This window comes from Crocuta crocuta, unplaced genomic scaffold (assembly GCF_008692635.1).
Source record: "Crocuta crocuta isolate KB4526 unplaced genomic scaffold, BGI_CrCroc_1.0 scaffold53, whole genome shotgun sequence".
Lineage (NCBI taxonomy): Eukaryota > Metazoa > Chordata > Mammalia > Carnivora > Hyaenidae > Crocuta > Crocuta crocuta.
In genome coordinates, this window is record NW_027529432.1 from 1,377,825 (window position 1) to 1,390,307 (window position 12,483).

General features: G+C 51.5%; 1 long non-coding RNA gene across 1 annotated transcript in view; it reads right to left on the bottom strand.

Moving 5' to 3' along the window:
* Positions 1 to 9,294: 9,294 nt before the first annotated feature.
* LOC144227918 (uncharacterized) overlaps positions 9,295 to 12,483 on the bottom strand; it is a 3,638-nt gene continuing 449 nt past the window's right edge. Inside the window, exon 2 of the long non-coding RNA XR_013334071.1 lies at positions 9,295 to 9,763. This is a non-coding gene — a long non-coding RNA (uncharacterized LOC144227918). The remainder of the gene's footprint in view (positions 9,764 to 12,483) is intronic.

A 12,483-nucleotide genomic window follows, 5' to 3' on the forward strand; every position in this document is an offset into this window, starting at 1 on the left:
CAGGGAAGACCAGCACAGACCTGCCTGCAGGGAGGAGGCGGTGATCAGCCTGGGATGAGGGTCCAGAGGGAAGATCAGAAGCCAGGGGGCAAGGAACGAAGGGCCAAGGGTCCCCAACACTCCAGGACCATCAGCAAGGCCTGCACCCTCTCCCGAAAAGGGCAGCGAGAATTGTTCAGGACCGGGTAGTTTGGCCCCCAGAATGGAGGTCACCTCACCACTTACCACTTCTCCCATAAGTCAGCAAGGTGAGAAGGGCCTTGCCAACTAACACCGACACTGGGGACAGCAAGGTCCCAGCTGGCACTCTGCTTCCGTTTGCTATACCTCCGTGAACTTGTGATGCGCTCCCAACCGCCCGGTGAGGCAGCCGCAGCGCACAGATGAACACTGAGTGGAGGTCAACAGGCTACTGAAGGAGGGTCAGAGCCCAGACTCGGGCCTGGTTGGTTGGTTCTCATCGGGGGGCTGAAAAGCAATTACGCAGGTGTCCCGATTCAGGAAATGAAGCAGGTGCATGACCCCGCGTGTTTTTTATCGCTGCTGTAACAAGTTACAGCGACTGTAGTGGCTTAAACTGCACAAATGTATTACCTTTTTTTTTAATGGCAGGCTCTGAGCTGTCAGCACAGAGCCCGGCGTGAGGCTCGAACTCATGAACCTTGAGATCCTGGCCTGAGGCAAAGGCGGCGCTCAACTGCCTGAACCACCCAGGTGCCCCGACAAATGTATTATCTTAACGTTCTGTAGGACAGAAGTCTGACAGGGGTCTCCCCGGGCTAAAAATCAAGGCGTTAGCAAGGCTGTGTTCCCTTCTGGAGGCTCTTTCTGGTCTTTTGCAGCTTAGAATGAGGCACCCACATTCTGTAGCTCACAGTACCCTTCTTTCATCTTCAAAGCCAGCAGTGTGGCCTCTCGCCAACCATTCTTCCATAGTGGCCCTTGCCTGTGACCCTCTTCCACTTGATCCATTTGCAAGGACCTTGTGATCAAACTGGCCCCACCAGGATAATCCATGACACCCTTCCTGTTTAACATCTTCTGATTAGTAACATTAATTCCCTGCAACCTTGATTCCTCTTTGCCATGTAATATAACATATTCACAGGCTCCAGGGAGGAAGATATGGACATCTTGGGGAGCCATTATTCTGCCTCCTGTCCCCTTTCTGGCATGGTCTGGGGAGGAGGCTGCAGGGAGAGACAGAGGCCCCAGCCATAGAAAGTCTTGGTGACCAATCAGGAGGCTGCTTTGTGCACAGAGCATGAAATCCACATCCCCCACACCAAGGGTCTAAAGTGCACTGCCCACCCCAGGCATCTGGACCAGTCCTTCTGATTCTTTTGCTGGGAGTCAGCTCTGTTCTCACACGATAGCCAGGATAGAGAAGGTTCCAGCTCACAGCCTCCCAGGCTGGGCTAAGCGAGCCCTGAGCCCCACCAAGTACCAAAGAAGTGTGTGTCCGAAGTATTGCCCGAAAGGAAAGGCATGGAAGCCTACAGAATCCTCCAGTAAGGCTGTAGTGTCGGATATCGTCTGCTGAGGATTCTAATGTCGGAGGAGGCTCTTGTGCAGAGAAAAGCTACCAACCGCTGCTTGTGCTTAAATGAATACTGTATTTATTAAACTTATAAATTGAAAAAAGAACTCGTTTTTCTTAAATGGCCGAGTGCAACTTGCAAATCTAGTTTTCTATTTCTAAATCTACTAATTTTTGTATGAAAACAAGAGTGATCACTTTCACTTATTCTTTGATGAATATTTAATTAACTCGTAGGTTCAACAGATTAATTTCTAAAAATGAATGCCAATTACCAACGTAGGTAATTAAATTCCCTAATAGATTTTAAACTACATTTTATGAAGATGAAAGAGCCGGTCTTCTCAAATACCTCAAACTCTGCAAAAGAGACTTGCACATCTATGGGGCACCCGGGTGGTTCAGCCGGTTAAGCGCCCGACTTCAGCTCAGGTCATGATCACACAGTTTGTGGGCTCGAGCCCCACGTCAGGCTCTGTGCTGACAGCTCAGAGCCTGGAGCCTGCTTCAGATTCTATATCTCCCTCTCTCTCTGACCCTCCCCTGCTCATGCTGTCTCTCTCTCTCTCTCAGAAATAAATTTTAAAAACATTAAAAATTTAAAAAAATTTTAAAAAGTAAACCTTAAAAAGAGACCTGCACATCTTTTTTTTTTAATTTTTTAATGTTTTATTTATTTCTAGGAGAGAGAGAGAGAGAGAGAGAGAGACAGCGTGAGCAGGGGAGGGTCAGAGAGAGAGGGAGTCACAGACTCCGAAACAGGCTCCAGGCTCTGAGCTGGCAGTCAGCACAAAGCCTGACGCGGGGCTCGAACCCACGAACTGCGAGATCATGACCTGAGCGAAAGTCGGACGCTTAACCGACTAAGCCACCCAGGCGCCCCAAGAGACCTGCACATCTAACGGAATATATATATGTATGTATTTTAAACAAGGATATGTTCTTTCTTCTCTTTTGTTTTGTTGTTGTTGTTGTTGTTTATTTTTGAGACAGAGCATGAGTGGGGGAGGGGCAGAGAGAGAGGGAGACACAGAATCCAAAACACGCTCCGGGCTCTGAGCTGTCAGCACGGAACCCGATGTGGGGCTCAAACCCGTGAACTGCGAGATCATGACCTGAGCCAGTCAGCCGCTCAACTGACTGAGCCCCCCAGGCGCCCCAAGACGTGACCTCTTAATGGGAGGAACAGCTGAATCTCATTGCAGAGGAAGGCATACCAGGATGCGAGAAATTATTACAACCATTTGATCTAATTAAAACCACAAATTACAGAAGCCTGGCTGATGCAGTGGGTAGAGCATACGACGCTCAATCTTGGGATCCTCAGTTCGAGCCCCACGTTGGGTGCAGAGAGTCCTTAAAAAAAAAAAAACCTCACAAATTAAATTGGACAGATTGACTTTAGTGTCTCAAAACCTTAAATAAACAGTCTGATGTTGGCATGCTGTAACCAAACTCATTCCTTGGTATTCCTAAGTACCGAGATCCTGGGTTTGCTTTGCAGGCTTCCAGCCTCTCAGGGTTTGCTGGGCCCACGGGAAGAGCAGATTCCCCATCACAGCAGGGCTGAAGGTGCAGGGGGGCGGGGAGACCGCAGTATAGTGACGGTTTCCTAATACTCCTCCGAGATTTAAGAGCAGAGCAGGACCCAGGAGAATTCCACCAGATCCAAAGGGACCCTCAAGCCCTCTCCTCTCTCCAGGAGCTTAACTGTACAGCCCAGGGCATCCCTGTTTCCTGAGAGTCCCTCGGGTTTCCACTCGACCCCACCTTTACCAGGCTACCTTCCTGCTTTTCACTGCTTCGACACAGGTGGACGAGACCCTGTGTCCCCCACATCCCCCCGATATCTTCACTGTGTGATCACGCTTTTGCGCCTCCCGTCCATCCGGGTTGTAATGCTGTCTTCCTGTTTTACTTGATCACCTGCCTGTGTTCCATTTTACTGCCTGTGTCAACGGCCAGTATTGTGCAGTCATTACAATGGGACGATTATGAGGTACTGAGCGTCCAGCGCAGGTAACGATAAATCACAGGCCTGGACGGACGGCAGAGGACGCCCCTCCCCGATTCCTCTCGGGGCAGGTCTTGAGGCCCAGGCCTATGACCTGGAGAAGGCTGCAGGCATTAGCTGTCCCCACCCCCTCAGACTTCAGAGGGGGCCTGGGAAGGACGTGGATGCTGAGGGGACACTTAGCTTGATGTATACAAAAAACTTGAACAGTAATGTGGGGCCCAAACCCACAACCCGGAGATCAAGAGTCACAGGGTCTACCACTGACTGAGTCAGCCAGGCGCCCCAACTGTAACAAATTTAAATAACACAATGGAAAGAGAAAGCCCCATGGGGCTCCTGGGTGTCTCGGTCTGTTAGGTGTCTGACTTCTGCTCAGGGGTTCACGAGTTTGAGCCCCACATCAGGCTCTGTGCTGACAGCTCAGAGCCTGGAGCCTGCTTCAGATTCTGCATCTCCTCTCTCTCTCTCTCTGCCCCTCCTGCCCTCAAAAATAAATTTTAAAATGTTAAAATATTTTAAAAAAAAAAAAAAGCAAAAGCCCCTGTGATGAGCTGAATTGTGTTCCCCCCAAAATTCATATCTTGAAGTCCCAATTCTCGGTTTCTCACCATGTATTTGGAGACAGGCAGGGCCTTTGAACAGGTGATTGAGTAAAACATGAGGCTGTTAGGGGACCCCCACCCCAGTCTTACAAGTGCCCTTGTAAGAAGGGGGAGGCTGGACACATGGAGGAAAGAGCACACAAGTTCATGGCGAGAAGGTAGCCACGTGCAAGCCAAGGAGACAGGCCTCAGAGGACACCAGGTCTGCCAGCGCCTTGGTCTCAGACTTCCGGAGCTGGGAGAAAATACATTTCTGTTGTTGAAGCCGCCAAATCAGTGGTATTTATTTATGGCAGCCCCAGGAGGCTAATACAGCCCCCTCCCCCTCCCCAGCCCGCAAAGGTGCATATCAGGTTTTGGTAGTCAGCTGGCTAACCTTCTAGTCTCTTTCCGGGCGTTTAGAATTGCATATGAAGATATACACACACGCATTTCTTTCTTTTCTACTGCTTTTTTTTTTTTTAATAGGATTTGGCCACACACACTGTTCCACAACTGACTTCTTCACTCCACAGTATATTGTGGACATGTTTCCATATCAGTATCTACCCGAGCATTCTTTTCTTTTTTAATGTCTATGTTTTGAGAGAAAGAGACAGAGACAGAGCACAAGCGGGAGAGGTGTAGAGAGAGAGGGGGACACAGAATCTGAAACAGGCTCCGGGCTCTGAGCTGTCAGCACAGACCCTGACATAGGACTCGAACTCACGGACTTCGAGATCATTGACCTGAGCTGAGGTCGGAGGCTTAACCGACTGAGCCACCCAGGCACCCCCTGACCATTCTTTTTTAATGCTCACAAATATTCCATTCTCTGGGGACAGCAGCATGTTTTTTCTTCCTTCCCTCCCCTTTCCTTCCCTCCCCCTCCCCCCTGCCTTAAACAACGTGAACTTATGTTCTCACAGTTGTGGAGGCTGAGAAGCCTCGAGTAGGGTGCCAGCACGCCCAGGTTCTGGGGAGGACATTTGCCTGGCTCGTAGATGGCGGCCCCCCTGCCTGGCTAGCTGGCTTGTACTTACAGAGAGAGAGAGAGAGAGAAGAAGCTCTCCGGTGTTCCATGTTATGAAGGCATGAATCCCATCGTGAGAGCCGCCCTCCAAAGTCTCCACCTTCAGTACCATGACAGTCAGGGGGCAGGGTTTCCACACAGGGATTTGGGGCACACGATTCCGCCCAGAGCGAGAGGCAGGATCCAGGCATCCTCCATAGATGTCCTCCCAGCATCCTCCGTGATGGCCGTGGTTACCATCCCTTTTGCTGTCACAAACGAGGCTGCGATACCCATCCTTGAACCCATGTGTCGCTAAGTGTATCTTCCCGCCAACGGGAGATGAGAGGGCCCGTTTCCCAAACTCGGGAAGCTCTCGAGAAACACGTGGTGGAAAGGAGACAGTGAGGTTGTGACATTTGGCTCTGCAGGGACCCAAGCATTTGGTCCAGAGAAGGGTGAGGAGAATGGGGAGTGAGGAAGTCCAGGGGAAGAACATCAGAGAGCCCCTCTGGGAGAGGCCGAGGGACCCACGGTGGGAGCCGAAGGGTGACAGGGTTCATTGGCTCATTTGCCACATGCTTACAAGCGTGCACCACGTCCCAGGCCCCGGCGGCACCCAACAGTGAACAGGTCACCGGCCCTGCCCTCGTGGAAGCAATGTCTGGTGCAGGAGACACCGAGTAAACAAGTCAACAAGCACAGGTCACTTCAGGCACTGCTTGGAGCGGCTGAGAGACAGTGTGTGCAAAGAGCAGAGAACGGCCAGAGAGGCTGAAGCGAGTGGAGGGAAAGGGGAGGAGCAGCGAGGGAGGCAGGAGCGGGTGCCACGTGGGACATGGATTCCAGGCGCCGGGACACCTCTGGACGGTGTTGGTCAAGGTTGCAGACCAGCTGATTTTTTTTTTAAATGTTTTATTTATTTCTGAGAGAGAGAGAGAGAGAGAGACACAGCGTGAGCAGGGGAGGGTCAGGGAGAGAGGGAGACACAGAGTCTGAAACAGGCTCCAGGCGCGGAGCTGTCAGCACAGAGCCTGACGCGGGGCTCGAACCCACGAACCATGAGATCATGACCTGATCCGAAGTCAGATGCCCAACGGACTAAGCCACCCAGGCTCCCCCAGCTGATTTTTTTATTTAAAAAAAGTTTTATGTTTATTTTTGAGAGAGAGAGAGAGCATGAGCTGGGAAGGGGCAGAGAGGGAGACACAGAATCTGAAGCAGCTCCAGGCTCTGAGCTGTCAGCACAGAGCCCGACGCTGGACTCGAACTCCCAAGCACAAGGCTGGAACACCCGAGCCGTGAGATCACAACCTGAGCCGAAGTCGGAGGCCTCACCAACTGAGCCACCCAGGTGCCCCTGGACCAGCTGATTTTTAAAGGGTGTCTCTTGGCAGCCTTAGGAACAATGGCCCTTGGACAAGCAGTTAGTACAGAGCTGGAGGGAGGTGGATGAAACAGGCACAGCTCTGTATCAGCAGGATTCTAGCATCAGCAGGAAAGTGGAAAGGACAGGAACAGCCATTGGAGGTGACACTTCTGGTGACAAATTGTCATGTGGCAAACTGCCTTAAGCTACCTTGTTTTGATGGCTGAAAACAACAGCCATTTGATTAAATCTCATGATTTGTGGGTTAGGGCTCAGCTTGGCGATTCTTCTGTTCCGGGTGGCCTCGCTGGGGTGGCTCCGTGGTATTCAGCAGGAGCTGAGGCTGGGCTAGAGGATCCCATATGGCTTCCCTCTCGAACCTTGGCTGGGACGGCTAACCAGCTAGGGCTCTCCGCGTGGCTAGCCTGGGGTCCCTTAGCCAGTCAACCATGGCAGCCTTGGGGACAGTCCGGCTTCTGACAGGGCAGCACAGGGCTCAAAGAGGGAGCGTCTCAAAAGACCAGAAGAGGAAGCTGCCAGTTTTACAAGGCTCGGAAACTGGCACAGTGACACTCCTAGTATATTCTATTGGTCAAAGCAATCGCAAAAGCCACCAAATTCAAGGGGACGTAGACCCCCTTTCAAGGGAGGTCTTGAATTTGCGCCACCTTCATCTCCCAGACTCCCAGGCTCCTTGACAGCCTTACCTTAGTATGGCCTGTCATATTATGTGCCCTGATCAACTTATTATTAATTGATTGATTTTTTGAGAGAGAAAGAGAGCAAGCAGGGGAGGGGCAGAGAGAGAGAGCAAGAATCCAAAGCAGGCTCTGCACCATCACCGCAGAGCCCAATGTGGGGCTCGAACTCAGGAACCATGAGATCATGACATGAGTTGAAATCAAGGGTTGGGGGTGCCCGGGTGGCTCAGTTGGTTGAGTGTCTGACTTCAGCTCAGGTCATGATTCACGGTTCGTGGGTTCGAGCCCCGCGTCGGGCTCAGCACTGACGGCTAGCTCAGAGCCTGGGGCCTGTTTCAGATTTTGTGTCTCCCTCTCTCTCTGACCCTCCCCTGCTCGCACTCTCTCTCTCTCTCTCAGAAATAAATAAAACNGATCAATTTATTTTTTATTTTTATTTTTCTTAATTAAAAAATTTTTTTTAAATTTATAGTTATGTTCAAGAGACAGAGAGACAGAGTGCAAGTGGGGCTCGAACCCACAAACTGCGAGATCATGACCTGAGCCAAAGCCGGACACCTAACTGACTGAGCCACCCAGGCACCCCGCACTCTAATCAATTTAAATCTGCTTGTCGTGTGGCAAGCTTCACTCTCAAGTTTCAACCAAGCTCAGTTGTGCAAGAAATATGAGGTCTTGGGACACCTGGATGGCTCAGTCAGTTAAGCGTCCGACTTTGGCTCAGGTCATCATCTCACGGTTCGTGAGTTCAAGCCTCATGTTGGGCCCTGTGCTGACAGCTCAGAGCCTGGAGCCTGCTTCGGGTTCTGTGTCTCCCTCTCTCTCTGACCCTCCCCTGCTTGCCCTCTCTGTCTCTCTCAAAATAAAATACAGACATAAAAAAAAAAAATGAAATACGATGCCTTGCATTTCCTTAGGTAAGGGTTTCGCAGCTTTAGTTCACTTGGGATCATGGAATTGCAGGAAGCTGGCCTGGGCCCTGTAGGATGTCAGTGGCATCCCTGGCCTCCAAGTTGTGACAATCACAGATGTCTCCAGGGGCACCTGGGTGGCTCAGTGGGTTAAGCATCTGACTCTTGATTTCAGTTCAGGTCATGATCTCACGGTTCATGAGTTCAAGCCGTGTTGGGCTCTGCGCTGACAGCATGGAGCCTGCTTGGGATTCCCTTTCTCCTCCTCTCTCTCTGCCCCTCCCCTGCTTGCACACGCTCTCTCTGAAAATAAACTTAAAAAAAAAATGTTAATGTCTCCAGATATTGCCAAATGTCCTCTGGGGGCAAAATCAGCCAGGCTGAGAGCCAGAAACTTGGGACCAACTCATCCTGACTCCAGGCCCCCTCCCTACCCAGCTGTGAGGAAGTATCACCCGAGTTACAGTGAGGGTTCTCGTCCAGGTGGTCTCAGATGCGGGGGAGGGTGTGCGGCGCCCTAAGCCTCAGGATGAGCTCCAGTCCACTACCGTGACTGTTGTCACTGTCCTCACTGGGCTCAGCGGGTGGTCCCCTGAATACGAAGACGGTCTCCTCCCGCCCTCCAACCCCACCGTGCGCCGCTCATGGCGTGTGGCCTGTGGGCACCAGCCCTCTCACACGGCATCCTGCAAAGCTGTCCCCCTCTGACTGCTCATCTACCAACCGACCGAAGCTAGAAGATGGCTGGACAGTCTGTGGGTCTATGTCCAGCTGACGGAGTTTGCCGACAGACCGGACGTGGTTGTGGAAGACAGGGGTGAAGGACACCTCCGAAGTTTTCAGCCGGAACCAGTCCGAGAATAAGGAGGACACTGATGGGAAGGAAGTCAAGGGAGGAACGATTTGCGGGGGGGGGGAGAATATTGGGAGCTCCGATTTGAACCCATTGGGAAGCCACTAACCACCCAAGTGGAGACATTAAAGAGACAGTGGGGTAGATCAGTCTGGAACTTGGGAGCAAGATCCGGGCTGAAGATAGAAACGTGGGAGTCATTGGAGATGCTATTTATAGCTGCGAGACTGCCCGAGATTACCCTGGGAGGCAGCGTGGGTCGTGAGGTCCCGGGCTGGGCTCTGGGGCTCTCATACGAATAATTATCAGATAATAATTACCATCATTTTATTCCTTAAAGCATCTGGCACCGTGCCTGGCTCTGTGTACAAGTTCACTGAATGGAACGCAATGTGGCGGCGCCGCCCCCCCGCCAATCAGGATTTAGATTCTACCTTAGCAGGACAGCTGGGAGTTAGGATCGCTCAGTTAAGCAGGAATGAAAATATAGTTGAGGAATTTTTCAGAACCCGGAATGGAAGTTTGCTGTCACTTGCAGAAGCAGGCTGTCTTCAATTCCCGCTCCAAAGGCAAAGGTTCTTATCAAAACAAAATTCCGCGTCCCACAGACCCCGAGAGTTCCGGGCTGCAACCATTTCCTAACCCATAACATTTGGGGTGGGGGGTGCTGTCCTGCAGAGAATTTGGTCACACACGTTTACTCCAGCGTTTCATTTGCTCCAGGATCTACGACCTCAGAACCGACTCCGAAGACAGGCTTCGCCATGTTGCTCCCCACCCTGGAGAGCAGAAAGCACCAGAATAGCAGCATGAATCACTCGGGAACTGTCATGTAACGCATGGGCCAGGACACCTTCTGCGGCGGCGGTGCTGCTTGTGTTCCAGGAATCTGGGGAAGGGGACGCAGGCGGACCGCATGGCCGCCTCCCCATCCCACTCCAGAAGGCTCTGAGTCTACAAAGACGTTTGAAGATGCCCATGGTGGTGAAAATGATAACAGCTAACATTTTTTAACAACCAGGAGTGACTTTACTGTGACCTTGGATAAGCTTAAGCTTTAGGGTCCTCTATTCACAGCCTTTCTAATTTGTATTTGTCTCTTCTCGAAGGCGGCTTTCAAGATTTTGTTTTGGATCTGACAAGACTTGGATATGGATTATTTTGTCCCATCCTCACAGTAACCTTGGGAAGTCCTTGGCACTTCATCATCCCTATTTACAGGCAAGGATACTAGAGCATAGAAAAAGCCTTCTTTGGGTTCCTTGGAAATTTCAAATTTGTTTCAGCCTCAGGGCCTTTGCACCTTCGGTTGTCGTATCTGGAACCCTGTCCCTGGCTGGCTTCTCATCACTCCAGGGTCCCAGGGGCCTTCGCTCACCACCTGCCTCTAGGAGCTCCTTCTTTCCCTGCCTCCCTGGTTACTCTCTATCCCTTATCTTTTGCTTTCTTTCTTTTTTTTTTTTTAATAGTACTCATCACTCTAGCTAACTTCATTTCTGCATTTGTTTTTAACAAATGCATACAGTGCTTACTCTTCAGGGAGGCGGTTTTCAAAGTGCTTTGCAAATATCAAACAATGTGGGCACCTGGGTAGCTCAGTTGGTTGACCATCAGACTCTTGATTTCAGCTCAGGTCATAATCTCCTGGTTTGTGGGTTCAAGCCCTGCATCAGACTCCACGCTGTCAGATTCTCTCTCCCTCTCTCTCTGCGCCTACCCCATTTGCGTGCACACATTACCTCTCAAAATAATAACAATAAAAAAAAATCAAACAATTTAATCTTCACAACTACTCTGACAGTGAAACTTTTTCGGGGCGCCCAGGTAAGCATCCAACTCTTGATTTCAGTTAAAGTCATGATCCCAGAATCACGGGATTGAGCCCCGGGTCAGGCTCCACGTTAAGCATGGAGCCTGCTTTAAGATTCTCTCTCCTTCTCTTTCCCTCTGATCCTCTCCCCTGCTCACATGTGTGTTCTCTCTCTCTTTCCCTCTGCTCCTCTCCCCTCCTCACATGTGCTCTTTCTCTCTTTCAAAAACAAAACTTTTTGACCCATATTTTAAAATAGAAGCAATGGAAACACAGAGAGGCTAAGCAGGCTGCTTGAAGTCACAGAGCAGATGAGTGTAACTATCATCTACCTCTCCCACTAGAAGACACGACCCGCCGGAGCAGAAGCCACCATCTGTGAGCTGTAGGGACCACTATTGAGCCCCCTGCATCCGGAGCCGTGTGCTGCGTGTAACAGGACTATGATGTCATGATGAAGAGACCGGGCTATACAGAGGGAGGAATGGGAAAGAAGCCTGGAGAAGGGCTGTGGGAGATGGTGGAAGAGCAGGTGGGGCGGGGGGGGAGGCAGCAGTGGGATCAGCAAGAGTGCAGTGGTCTGGAGACAGCGCCAAGGACCAGTGAAAGGCCTTGCGGACAGGTGTATTTTAGCAGATGAGTAAGAGGGGCCAGAAGCCCGGGAAGCCCCTCCCACCTTCGTGCTCCGCGTCCGGTGCATGAACAGGCCCTGGCACTTGGACTCCAACTTTCCCCAGCCCTCCTCCGCTCCCGCTGTGGCTCACAGCACCGCCACCGTTCTCCCGGGATGCCGCAATGGTCTCCTAAGAGGTCACCTACGCTGCAGCCATTGGAGTCCCAACCCATCAGATCGCGTACTTTTCTGTTCAAAACGTGCTGGCATGAACACAGTGGCCTCTCACCCTGCACCACCTGGCCCCTGCTTCCCCTTGGCCCAGCTCTCCCACTTCCTCCCTGCTCCCCCCATTCTGGCCACCTCAGTACAACTTCCACCCCAGGACCTTTGCATGTGTTGTTGCCTCGGACTGCAAGGGTCTGCCTCAGATTTTCCATCATCTCCCTCCCTTACTTCCTCAGGTCTTTGCTCAAATATTACCTTCTCACTGAGGTCTGGGCCCTGGCCAGCTTATTAAAGACGTAACAACCCTCACCCTTACCCAACACTCCTTAACCCATTCCCTGCTTTGTGTTTCTCCCCTGCACTTAAGCAGATATACCCTAGAAGCTTTTCAGGCGGGTCTCCCTCGCTAGAATGAGTGCCACGAGAACAGGGATGTCTGTCCGCTTTGTCCACTGCACTTTCTCCAGCGCCCGCAATCGCACCTGACACGTTCAATATTTGACAGATTAATAAGCACCTACTATGTGCAACGCACCCGGAAGATGAAGGTAAAAGGACACAGGGCCCCCGTGGACCTTACGAAATGCACGCGGCAATGATACCAAAGTTGCTTGTTTAGTTTGTGATTGGACACACGTATGGTCCACAGTGCGATGAGAGCAAGTGACGGTGGGCAGAAAGGAGTGTGCTCGCTGGAGGCGGGCCGTGACCCAACGTGGCCAGTGGCCAGCTCATCTCAGCCTGCGGGGCGGAAAAGAACCCGGCACGGCGGGTGGAACGAGGAAGTTTGCAGGCAGGCCGGAAGTGAAGGAGCCCCCCTAGTCTACTGAACGATGTCAGCGGGCTGG